Below are 11,997 nucleotides of genomic sequence, written 5' to 3' on the forward strand. Positions count from 1 at the left end.
CGCTGAGAGTCCGTTATAGGAAACGTCCACATTCCCGGATCCGTCTGCAACTTCGTGGGTCGGATGCAGCGGGACTGAACGGTCATCGTCATGCTTGAAGTGGCCATGACCGATCTATTGCCCGTTGCTGGTGTCTACGGTTATAAAAAAACTTCGGACCACATTAACCGGTCCTACCACGTTCAACAGCCTGCCTTCAATCCACAGTTACATAATTAGGATTTACACACACTCGTATGGATGGAGTCTCAAGTAGTAATAGAACCTTTATTTGATAATGCCTAACCTTATACAATGTTAGGTTGCGCTGACACAAGCAATATGCGTTTATAGTACGGGCGTTGCTGGGGCCTGCTCGTATTGGTGTGACTTATTTTTCAAAAGTGTCTTTCAAGAAAATGACACGTCAACATTTAGTGTATTATTCCTAAATAGCGCTCCCCAAGGTCCAATGCAGGAGTTTGGAGAGAAATGTGGCCAGTGTGGTTATGCTAGCAGCAGAAAAAGTAATTTGAAGGTACATGTAAGAAAACATACTGGCGAAAAGCCTTACAAGTGTGACCAGTGTAGTTATGCTAGTGCCCTAAAACGAAATTCGCAAGTTCATGCAAGCAAGGTCGTGTACGTACTGAGTACTAAGTACGTATATAAATTGATGTAAATGAAAGGCGTAATCCATAGCAACTGATTTTTATTGAATCTACCCGCTAGTACCTATTTGTATGAATACCCACACAACATCTTCCCCGTTATAAAAATAAGCCATAAGTACTAATGCCTAAAGTACATTATTAAAATTGCAGTGGAAATAGAAGCTAACTTTACATAAGTATAAAGTTAAGTAAATTATATATTGTTGTATAATAGTTATAATTATTGGATTAATAATTGTTTAAATTGATGACGTAACATGTAACATGGTTGTTACAAATTAATAATAATACATTTATGCTACTGCAAGTATATCACTTATTATCACTTACTATCTTACCAAAATAGTAAACAAGATGCCATGCGTTTATATTTATTATGTAATAATGTAATTGTAACAGTTGACACAGTGACAATAATGCGTTTGTTTTTGGAGTTATTATTATAATTTTTTAAACATGCACATTACTATCTATCAAAACAACCATATATTTCATATCTAATCTATCTATCATTAATCAGTAATATACACATCTGCATGCACGTAACTTAAGTACATAGGTAAGTATGACCCTTAGATCTCTTACCTATTCTCCTTTTTTTTTACATTATTTTTAATTGTAATTTACAATAAGGGGAACTTCTTTCACGGGCCTGGACAATTTAATGATTTAAATATAGTTTTTTATATTAATGCGTGCATTAACCGCCGCCTGTCTAGGTTCGCGAGATTTTTCCGTATGTGGTTGTGAGTTTGGCGCGAGATCAGGAGCTGCACCAGCTCCGTCGGGCGACGGCGACCTGTCGCTGTCGGCACTCGACCAGGCTTCGTCGTCACTCGGCAATTTGTCAGCAACGTTGCTGTCATTGACGGGTGAACATGGCTCAAGTTTTATTAAATGGCGCCTGTTTCGTCTGATCCGCTTGTCGGAGCGATCAGTCACGAAATAGGAACGAGGTTGATCTGCTCGTGACTCGACACGGGCTTGTCTCCTGCGCTGCCCGTCCACCACCAGCACCGGGTCGCCCGGCTGTAGCTCCGGCAGTGCCCGTGCTCGTTGGTCGTAGTGCTGCTTACTAGTTTGTTGGTTACATACCATTCTCTCGTAGTCACGGCGGTTATCACGGCTCGGTCGAAGTTTGCTCTCGTGAGACGGTAGTCTTGTATTGAGTGTGCGTCCCATTAGTAATTGAGATGGCGAGCTTAGGTTATCGCGGGGTGTAGTTCGGAAGTTTAAAAGTCCTAAGTGGAAATCAGTACCAGAATTTATTGATTTTATGAGAATATCCTTAATAGTTCGCACGCTTTTTTCACTACGACCGTTCGATTGTGCATAATGGGGAGATGTCGTAATATGGTCAAACTCCCATTCTTTTTTAAAACCCGCGAACTCTTTGGATGCGTAAGCAGGTCCGTTATCCGTAATTAATACCCAAGGAATGCCGTGTCTTGCGAACTGATCCTTCATGGCTTCTATGACTGCCCTACTTCCTATGTTTTTGAGTTGACTTACTTCGATAAAATTAGAAAAATAATCAACCAGTATAAGAAAATATTTCGAGCCATATTGGAAAATATCTGAACCTACCTTTATCCATGGTAACTCGGGTATATCATGTGCAGTGATAGGATTAGGTAGTGCTATTTGGGGTGAATGACCTTAAACGCTATCCATAATATGGATATGCCGTGAGGATTCCCGGAAATACCGGACTCGGTTTTTACTGACGGTTGATAATTATACGTAATATTAATAGTATAATACGTAAGTAATGTAAATATTAATGGGGTTTATAAAATAATGGGAAATAATTATAAAATAATCAATAGTTATTATTATTGTACAACGTTTATTTAAAGTAAGAACCAAACAAAAGCTACCAAGAACTTTTTTTAAATATATAAGGATACATTATTTACTGGTAGTCTTCATATACATAAAAATAAACAATTATCATAAAAAAATGTATATTTCTTCATGTAAATGATAAATATAAATTTTACAAAACATGTAATACAATAAGTACGAGTCGATAACAATAGGCAACATTTTGGTAATTTAGGTAGTAATAAATGTTTGAATTGAGTAATAAAAACAATCAACATACAAAAATAACAGTATCAGAAGATATAGGTATCAATGTACACATATACATATAACTTTCATTATTTATTTGAATATGTAGAATTAAAGTAACAAGTCATCAATTTTTCAATATTTTCTACAGTTAAACGATTTCTTTTTACATCCAAAATCCATTTGTATGTGGAAAAAGATCTTTCAACTTCTACTGATGTAAGCGGAGCGAATTTGTACAAAGAAATTTCCTCGGTTGAAGATTCATCTGAAATTTGCTCTGCGTATGCTCTGATCGTATCTAAATCAGGATTTCGAGCCATGACCGCTTCTAATTTAGATTCTATTGAAGTTGAACACCAACTGATGACTACTCTAACTTGGTCAAAATCCACTAAAGTATCAATTATTGATGTGTGACGTTCCTGGAGGCGAGTCAAAATCACTTCGATAATATTAAAATTTTCGTTTATAAAATGTAAATCATTTCGAATGTTAGGTTTCTGTAAAACTAGTTTGGCTTTTTTAATTGAGACTGCATCTGTAGCTCTTAAAGATGACAATACCGTATTTATTTCATTAAAATATTTTACGTAATAGGACACTGCGGAAAGCCAGGTGCCCCACCTTGTAATCACAGGTTTCGGAGGTAAAGGTAAATTGGGATACATTTCTTTAAGTACTTTTACTCTACTGGGAGATTTTAAAAACACTTTTTTTAAATTAGCAATTAAACTATCGACATCCGGATATTTCGATCGAATTGTTTCCGCGACACGATGCAAAGCATGAGCTAAACAAGTAACATGTTTCATTTTTGGTAAGATTGTCTTTAATATTCGCCCCGCTTTCAACATGTATGCAACGCTATCTGAACACAATAAAAGTACATTATCAAGTTTGTTGACGTACGATTCTCCCCACATATTTTTTAGACAATCTTCAACAAAATTCGCTATTGTTTCCCCATTCACAACTTCCAATACTTTACACGCGATTAAATAAGTCTTTTCAGATACATTCGAATTTAAAGGCTTCACCAAGAAGTGAACTACGTATCTACCCAAAAAATCCGTTGTTTCATCCAGTGAGATCCATATTTTTTCATTTGCCAGTTCTTGATATATAGCAGACATCTTTTGACGATAAAATTTATCGAGATAGTTTTTTCTTAAAGTTGATTGGCTGGGTAATTTTCGGGTCGGTAAGTACTTGCTGAAGAACGATAAAAAAGCTGCATTTTCAATTTGTAGCCATGGGATGTTACAAAGTATGAAGAACTCAACTAAATCCAAGTAAAAATCTTCATCCTTCGGTGGAAGCGATCCTTGGTGTACTGCTCCCGCGATATGTCTTGTAACTGTACTTTTTTTACAGCCTATATTCACTTCACATTTCGTGCAATATATGGAACGTTTCGTTGATTCGTACATTAAATCAGGATAAGATTCAATCCAACCTTGAATAGTTTCTTCTTTGGGTTGCCACGCCATATTGAGTGCAACTTGGCGAGAATCTCCGTATCCAAGGGGTCTGACACTGCTCTAATCCAAGGACACCAACAATGCACTGATACTAGTGAAAAGCTCTTCAAAGTCCGGTAACAGAGAACCAAACCACAATGAGAAAATCACTCAAGTCCATAAAACAAGCCAGAGTCGTAGGTTTAAAAATCAGTCAATGTATGTAGTATGTACTAACGTGCGAACTTAACAAATTGCAGAACACAAGTAACCAATTTTTTTTAAAATGGTTTGTTGCAAATCTACTATCTATCATTCAATCAAAAAGAGATAGCATAAAAAGACAGTAAATACTTACGTCTTCCGTCTCTTTCGCACCTTACATGGTAATTGTTGTAAACAATAGAAAAGCGACCTGGAGTCAGGTAAAGGGTTGAATGCTGACTTCAGTTTAATAAATAACACGTGTAAATAAAAATAATAACACGTAGATGAGTCCATGTGAGAGCACAGAAACATATAAAGTATATAATGAATTATTGTTTACGTAAACGTTGCATATTTAATTTATAGGTATATTATCGACTAAACATTTTCATTAAATTGCATGCTATAAAAGCACCTGTATACTTTTTTATAACCACTTACTTTTATAATCATAAAAATCCCGGGAGTAAGTCATATCCATATTAATCTTTCTCCACGAAGTCGCAACAGATTTAAGGTCATTCGCCCCAAATAGCACTACCTAATCCTATCACTGATCATGTGGCAGCATGGGTTCCCGCTGGGCCCTCGGCGCGCGCGCGGCGCATGCCCCACAGCGGCGCACGCGGCGCTCCACGTCTCGACTCATTCCCGGCCAGAACATGACGTCACGCGCGTGCCGTTTACAACGATCGATGCCCATGTGTCCGTCGTGCACGCGACTTATCATTTCTGACCTCAACGCTTTAGGGATATATACTAAATTGTCTTTGAAAATTATACCATCTACATATTCGAAACTATCTCGCAACGACCAGTGTCCTCGCACTTTTTCGTTGACTTCATATTTACTGTGCGGCCAACCTGAATGTATATATTTAATTATTAACTGACACTCTTCATCCTCTGCAGTTACCTCTCTTATTGTACGCAACTTACCGTCACTGAATCTGACATTTTCCAATAGGAAACATGACTGGTCGTTTATTTCCTCGGATACCTTGTCACTAATGTTATCCGGAAGGGGTGCTCGAGACAACGTATCTGCAACATACATATATTTACCTGGCTTATACACGACCTTGAAATCATAACCCTGTATGCGAAGCATCATCCTCTGCAAACGCGCTGGCACAGAATCTAAAGGTTTTGAAAACAATGCTTCCAGAGGTTTGTGATCCGTCTCTATTGTGACCGCTGTCACCATGATGTAAATGAAAGGCGTAATCCATAGCAACTGATTTTTATTGAATCTACCCGCTAGTACCTATTTGTATGAATACCCACACAACATAAATGTCTATATTAAAGGTTGCAAACTATAGTTCGGATCGGAGATAGAGAAACACGTCTGCCGTGTCAAGCCAAACTCACAAAATAGCGCTCCCCAAGGTCCAATGCAGGAGTTTGGAGAGATATGGAGGGATGGCCCTCTGGAGTTATAAAACACGAATGATTATTATTAACTGGCTCTCCCTCCCTTTTATTCGCAGCCAGTATCAGTCCGCCGCCTCCGCCCCACTCAGATAAGCAATTCTACATTAATAAAGTTTCTTCAGCTCCTGGTTCCCAATTCGGTTCGTTCCATAAGAGACATCGCCGTTGTACACAGTCTTGAAGTGGAAAGTTGGAGTACTTATTAAAATTCGCAATTTGTCCAAAGTTAATGCAGCTATGTAAGATAGCATCAGTAAAATAAGTTTTACCGCTATTGGGTGGCCCTTCGATTAATAAAGTGTTCTTTTTGGGCCGTTTCTTGTCTACAATTTCATATACACGTTGCAAAAAAATTGCTATTTCATTCTTATTATTGTCAAATTGAAATTTCATCAAAGAATCTAACACGGCCACAGAATTTTCAATATTATAATAATACGAACTTACACAGTTCCATGGCTCAACTAAAGTTGTTCTCATAAAGGTGATAGATTCCTCACTACCATCATCATATCTTAAACATAACGATGAGCTCTCCCTAAACATAGTTAACCCAGTGTTAATCTTTGTGAATGTGTTGTCATAAATTAATTTTGTCATCGAAATCATTCTGGTTTTTAAAAAAAGCTCATTATAAGTCATGTCTACTAACTTTTGATTCATGTTATGTAGTACATTTTTGAAAACAGATTGGGTTCTATTCATGTACTTAAATGGACCGTTGACCCAATAGCCTGTAAAAATTATATTAGCTGTTGGACAAATTATGAATTGCGATAACCACCTTTCGAAGTTCGAGGTTTTCTCTCGATTTCGGTCCCTTTTTGATCCTTTACCTGTTCTATTACCGCTCTCTTCATCTTCTCCATCAACCTTCCCACAGGCGAGTCCTTCCCAGAGACAACTATCGTAGACCGAATTTGTGCTTCTTGCCACCATAAGTTTTTCGCATTCCTTGCGCAATACTTGTAAGGGTAGACTTCGAATTTCATCACAAATTTGCCAGATGTCCCCCGCGATTTCAAGATAATGCATTCGTCTTGATCCTGACAAGTTATAGATGACGAGATCCGTGATGTACCCTTCGTAAAAGAGGCTGCTTGGACAATGTCGTCGAGCAAGCAATTGTAAGCCTTCTCTTCGTCGTCCTGTGTCATAGACTCGTCGTCCGAGTTGTTCTCCTGCTGCTGGAATGTGACTTTCTTGGTCGCATGTTCCACTTGCTCGCTGTCGCTCTCCGATTCCGAGTGTCTCCGCTTCATATTCTGTTCCTTCTTGTTCGAGGTGTATTTCTCCTGACAAGATGTGCTGGCTACCCTGTTTAATTGACTCTTTTTCTCTTTGTTCATAACTTTTGAGGTACTCGATGACTCTACATCTGCACGTATTAGATGAGTAGGCGGGTATGGCCACCAAAAATTGTACAATAACGGTCGTGAACTGGTAACTCACGGTAACATACGAGAATTAAGGTAACACACGTGAAATTTGTAAAGCCTAGACTACATGAGGGATTTTTCTATTTTTATCCGACTGCCGCAGAAAGGAGGATTATGTTTTCCGGTGTCATGTAGACTCACATGATGTCGTTAGTTATAGCCCGTGGAAACCATAATAATGTAAATAATTTAAACTGATAATCAACTAAAAAGTTTGAAATAAACTAAATTAAGTATTTAATTACAAATAAAAAAGCGGAAAGGTAATCGAAAAGGAAAAAACAACTGTAGAATTTGTTTTTTCATTTTCGATTATTTTTTTGCATCCGGATTTTTATTTTTATTATATTGGCTTAATTTGGAAATGAAAAGGGGGGTCAAATATGCAATATTATTGCATATTTTGACCCAGAAGATTTATCCATAACATTGTCGACTAAACAACCTGGAGGACTTGTTATATCTCCTCCATGTGCACCACCTGATCCCACAGTGTATACAGCATATCTAGAGTTCTTGACTTCATTGACTGTGAACCCAAATATAGAACAGCCTGCCCCAAAGACACAGGCATTGGCATATCTGACACAAGAATGGTAAGAGTTGGCTTTGGTAGAAAGGCCAAAGATTTCCATGACACTCTCAGAAACTTCAATAAATGGGAGAGGAGAAATGGTGCATTTGGCAATAGCATCACATGTTCCCCACTGGCAATAAGCTTGTTCATGATGTTTGATATCCCATTCATAGGTGTCAAAGACTTTAGATAGTGTTGTGCAGTGTGGATAACAGTGGATCGAGCTAAGTTGACAGGCCCCAAATTAATCACCTCACTATCTCCCATCCTAACTTTATACACAAATTTGAGTAAAGTGGCATCATATGTATTGACCACCTTGAAGCTTATTGCAGATGGGGTCATACAGAAAATCGTGAATACTAGGAACTTAATAAAGCTGATTTTGTAAGAGCGTCTTTTCCCGTTCACGAAAGATCCAGAATTAGGAGTCGCTATAACTGTGTAACCAATGTCATTAGTGTATTCTACAAGCTCTGCAGTGTAATTAAGTCCTGATCTTTTAAGAGGAGTATAACCCCCAGAGATCTTCAGCCCTTTATTCTTTTTCACAATCCATGATACAATCACAATAGCTCCAATGATCAACACGGCAATGATCACTGATTGTACAATTATCAATGTGTTGTTTTCTGAGACCTCACACCTTGTTGATCGGAATTTAAAGGAATTTAAATCTTCGCATGTTCTCTCAAAGATTAAGCCTTGCTGACACTTAGCATTTTTTAGTACAATAGGGCCATAAAATGATCTTTTTTCTATTTCACCACATGTCATCTTCATTGTTCCAGCAATTGTGACCACAACTAAAGCACCTGGACAATGAGTGAAGCTAATCTTCGAATCCATTTGGACAGCACCACAATTTTTAAATTCATCTTTTGCATATGCATTGGCATCCGATAATACAGATATGTCAGCAATACTATCCTTGATAGTTCCTCTTTCTAAGAATTTCTCATGTCCCGTGTTGGAGAACAGAGTCTCCATGGCTGGACTGACACCACTAGATCTCATGGCCACTAACTGAGGGGCCTTAACTCCTCCTGCCTGGACCCCTATATCTGGTGACCCCGACGTTCTCGTCATCATCATCAGCCTATATGTACCTATTTGTCTCACTGTTGGGCTCAGGCCTCCTCTCATGGACGAGACGACACGGGCTATACTCTTCAGCTCCACGCTGGCGCAATGTGGGTTGGAGTTCACTTGGAGTGGAGACCCGTTGGAGAATAGTAGGTAATATTCTAGGTATTTTACATAAATTCAAACCAAACAAGTTTCAACAAAAACTGTATTATTTAAAATAATGAAAACCTTCCTAAATGTTAACTATTTAACATTTGAAACATAAAAAATTAAGAAAAACAACATTTTTTAAATCAAATTGTAAGTAAATTAGGTACTTAATAATAATGAACACAATCAAATCTTTGCATAAATTCTTTAAAAATATAGGTGAATCAATGAAACAACTTTTTAAACATTTAAGGAATTATAAAGTTTTTTTAAAAATCTTAAGCAACTACTGTTGATATAATTTCTAATACTCGTATCTGAGTTGTCGAAGAATTTGTAAGGTTAATAAGGCAATATTTTAGCCTTACTCCTTGACATTAAAAAAAATGGTTATATTTAGAAATTGGTTTGTAATTAGCTTAGCAAATTATAAGGAACTATCTCAAATTATCTATCACCATCAGCAGTCTCAAATTACCCGTATAAAAATTAAGTATAGACAAACACTGTTACATATTAAGAGTCGCGAGTACATGTATTGCTCAACTTAACTCAAGTCTCCGTATAAACCTAGTTTAGTTCTTAATGATTTGTATGAAACTTTGCATACAAATCTAGGCTGGGGGTTAGTTTTTGTTATTTGACGTAATGGGTTCTATGTAGAAACTTTGTACTCGCTCTATTTTTTTGTGTATTATAGTTTCAAGTAACAAAAACTAATATCAAGTCTGTAGTAAAATTCAGGGATTGTAACCAGTTTTTTTTGTATGGGAACCAAACCGTTGTTTTTTCGTTCCTTTGTTAATTATTTAATTTTTAATTGGGCAATCTAATGACGGTCGTTACCTCAAAACACAACTGAGTCCTACATTTGAAGTATAAAATAGTTCGGGATACCTATGTGGTTATTTCAAGGTTTTTGCAAAAAGCCGGTTACAATCCCTGTTAGAAATTATGTTATCAAACTAAACCAAAAATAACGTAAACTTAATATTTTTTTAAAGCTTAGCAAAATTATGAAAAAATGTAGGTTAGTCTCAAGACATAAGTGCATCGTCTTCACAGTTACAAAAATCATAGACAGACAATACTTACCACGCGATTGAATTAAAATATGCATTGTAACACGTAGGCCCAAGACTGAGTAAATAATACTTAAAAATATTAAACAAAATACACTTGGTCACTTGTTAAATTTTTAAGTGAATACTTTTTATCAAAAAAATCTAAATCTATCTTTTTTACGACACAAATATCGGGCACAATATCTCGGTCTTTTTTTGTAATAACAAATTTTAGCGTCGGTTTATGAATTGTTTTTAAAAACAGAATAGAATATCTAACTCCGTCATCAACCAGTAGGCTTTCAATAAACCCTATATAGTATTTCCAAGACTGTCGTTGGAAATACCTAACAATTACGCTGTCACCTACATTAAACAGTTTGCGTTCTTCAGTGTTCAGGATTTTACAGTCTTTTTCTTCTTCGGTGTTCGAGAGTTCACAGACTTTTCCTTCTTTGGTGCCCGAGAGTTGACAGTCTTTATCTTCTTCGGTGTTCGGGAGTACATAGTCTTTGCCTTTTTCGATGATCGAGAGTTCACATACTTTTCCTGTTTTGGTGCCCGGAAATTGACAGATACCTTCTTCGGTGTTTGGTAGTACACAGTCTTTTCCTTTTTCGATGTTCGAGAGTTCACAGACTTTTCCTTCTTTGGTGCCCGGAAATTGACAGTTACCTTCTTCGGTGTTTGGTACACAGTCTTTTCCTTTTTCGATGTTCGAGAGTTCACAGACTTTTCCTCCTTTGGTGCCCGGAAATTGACAGTTACCTTCTTCGGTGTTTGGTAGTACACAGTCGTTTTCTTCTTCGGTGTTCGGGAGTTCAGTGTTCATAATTTCCACAATCTTGCTATTTTCTTTTTCAGTCTTTTCGAGTTGTACTTTGCTGTAATTTTCGGAAATTTCCTTAACTCTTTTAAATGTGCTATCACCACTGATATCTTTTTTCATATTGATTAAAAAGGAATTCTCGTCATCAGTATGTATAAATACCCCATCTTCCGAGGAATCATGAACTGAATAGTCTTCGTCATTTTCTGTGCTGCTTGCATCAGAGTCAATTCTTGATTGAGTTTTACGAGATATTTTTTTTGTATTTGTAGTATTTTTACGACTTTCACATAGTCCTGACGTAGATGGCATAGGATGGTCTGTACTCATGTCCAGCAAATCAAATGATTTGTCGATTGTCTTGGCTTTCAATAAACTATTTTGCAAATTCCCATAGAACGCAAGATTATATTGTTACTTTGGTCTTCTTTTTGTTTCTACTACTTTTTTGTGTTTTATTTGTCTGATTCGTGTTTTCTTTTTCCTCCTGCTCTGAATCTGTCTTTTCACTTAGTTCTGAAATTCGCCTTTTTCTTGTAATGATTTCTTTTCCTTTATTATTTTGATTTGAGCTATTTATGATCTCAACTTCTTTTTCAGGGTTTTCTGTCTGTACAAGAAAATGGTGTTTAACATCCAAGCATTCACAATAACCCCTAGGTGACAGTAAATTTGTACAAAAACAGCTCAGACATCTATATTTTATAGCATTTGGCAGCGTCATGTTAGCTACTTGATGTAGAGCCATTGTTTGTGGTACTGGCAACAAGGCATCCAATATTAAGTATTTAGCTATATCTGTCTCTGAAATATAAAAGGTCATTATCAAACTGTCTGAGTCCTTGAGGATATTATATGCTATTTCGGCATTTGGTATATCTGTGCCCTGGGCAACACAGTTATCAAGTCTACGTTTTATAGCACCACCGACCCCATCGGCAGCACCTTTGCCGTGGGAAGCTTCACTAAAGTTCCACGTTGAATGTGGAAATCCCAGTGCTTTTGTATATTTG

Source organism: Cydia strobilella, chromosome 14 (genome assembly GCF_947568885.1).
Source record: "Cydia strobilella chromosome 14, ilCydStro3.1, whole genome shotgun sequence".
Taxonomy (NCBI): domain Eukaryota; kingdom Metazoa; phylum Arthropoda; class Insecta; order Lepidoptera; family Tortricidae; genus Cydia; species Cydia strobilella.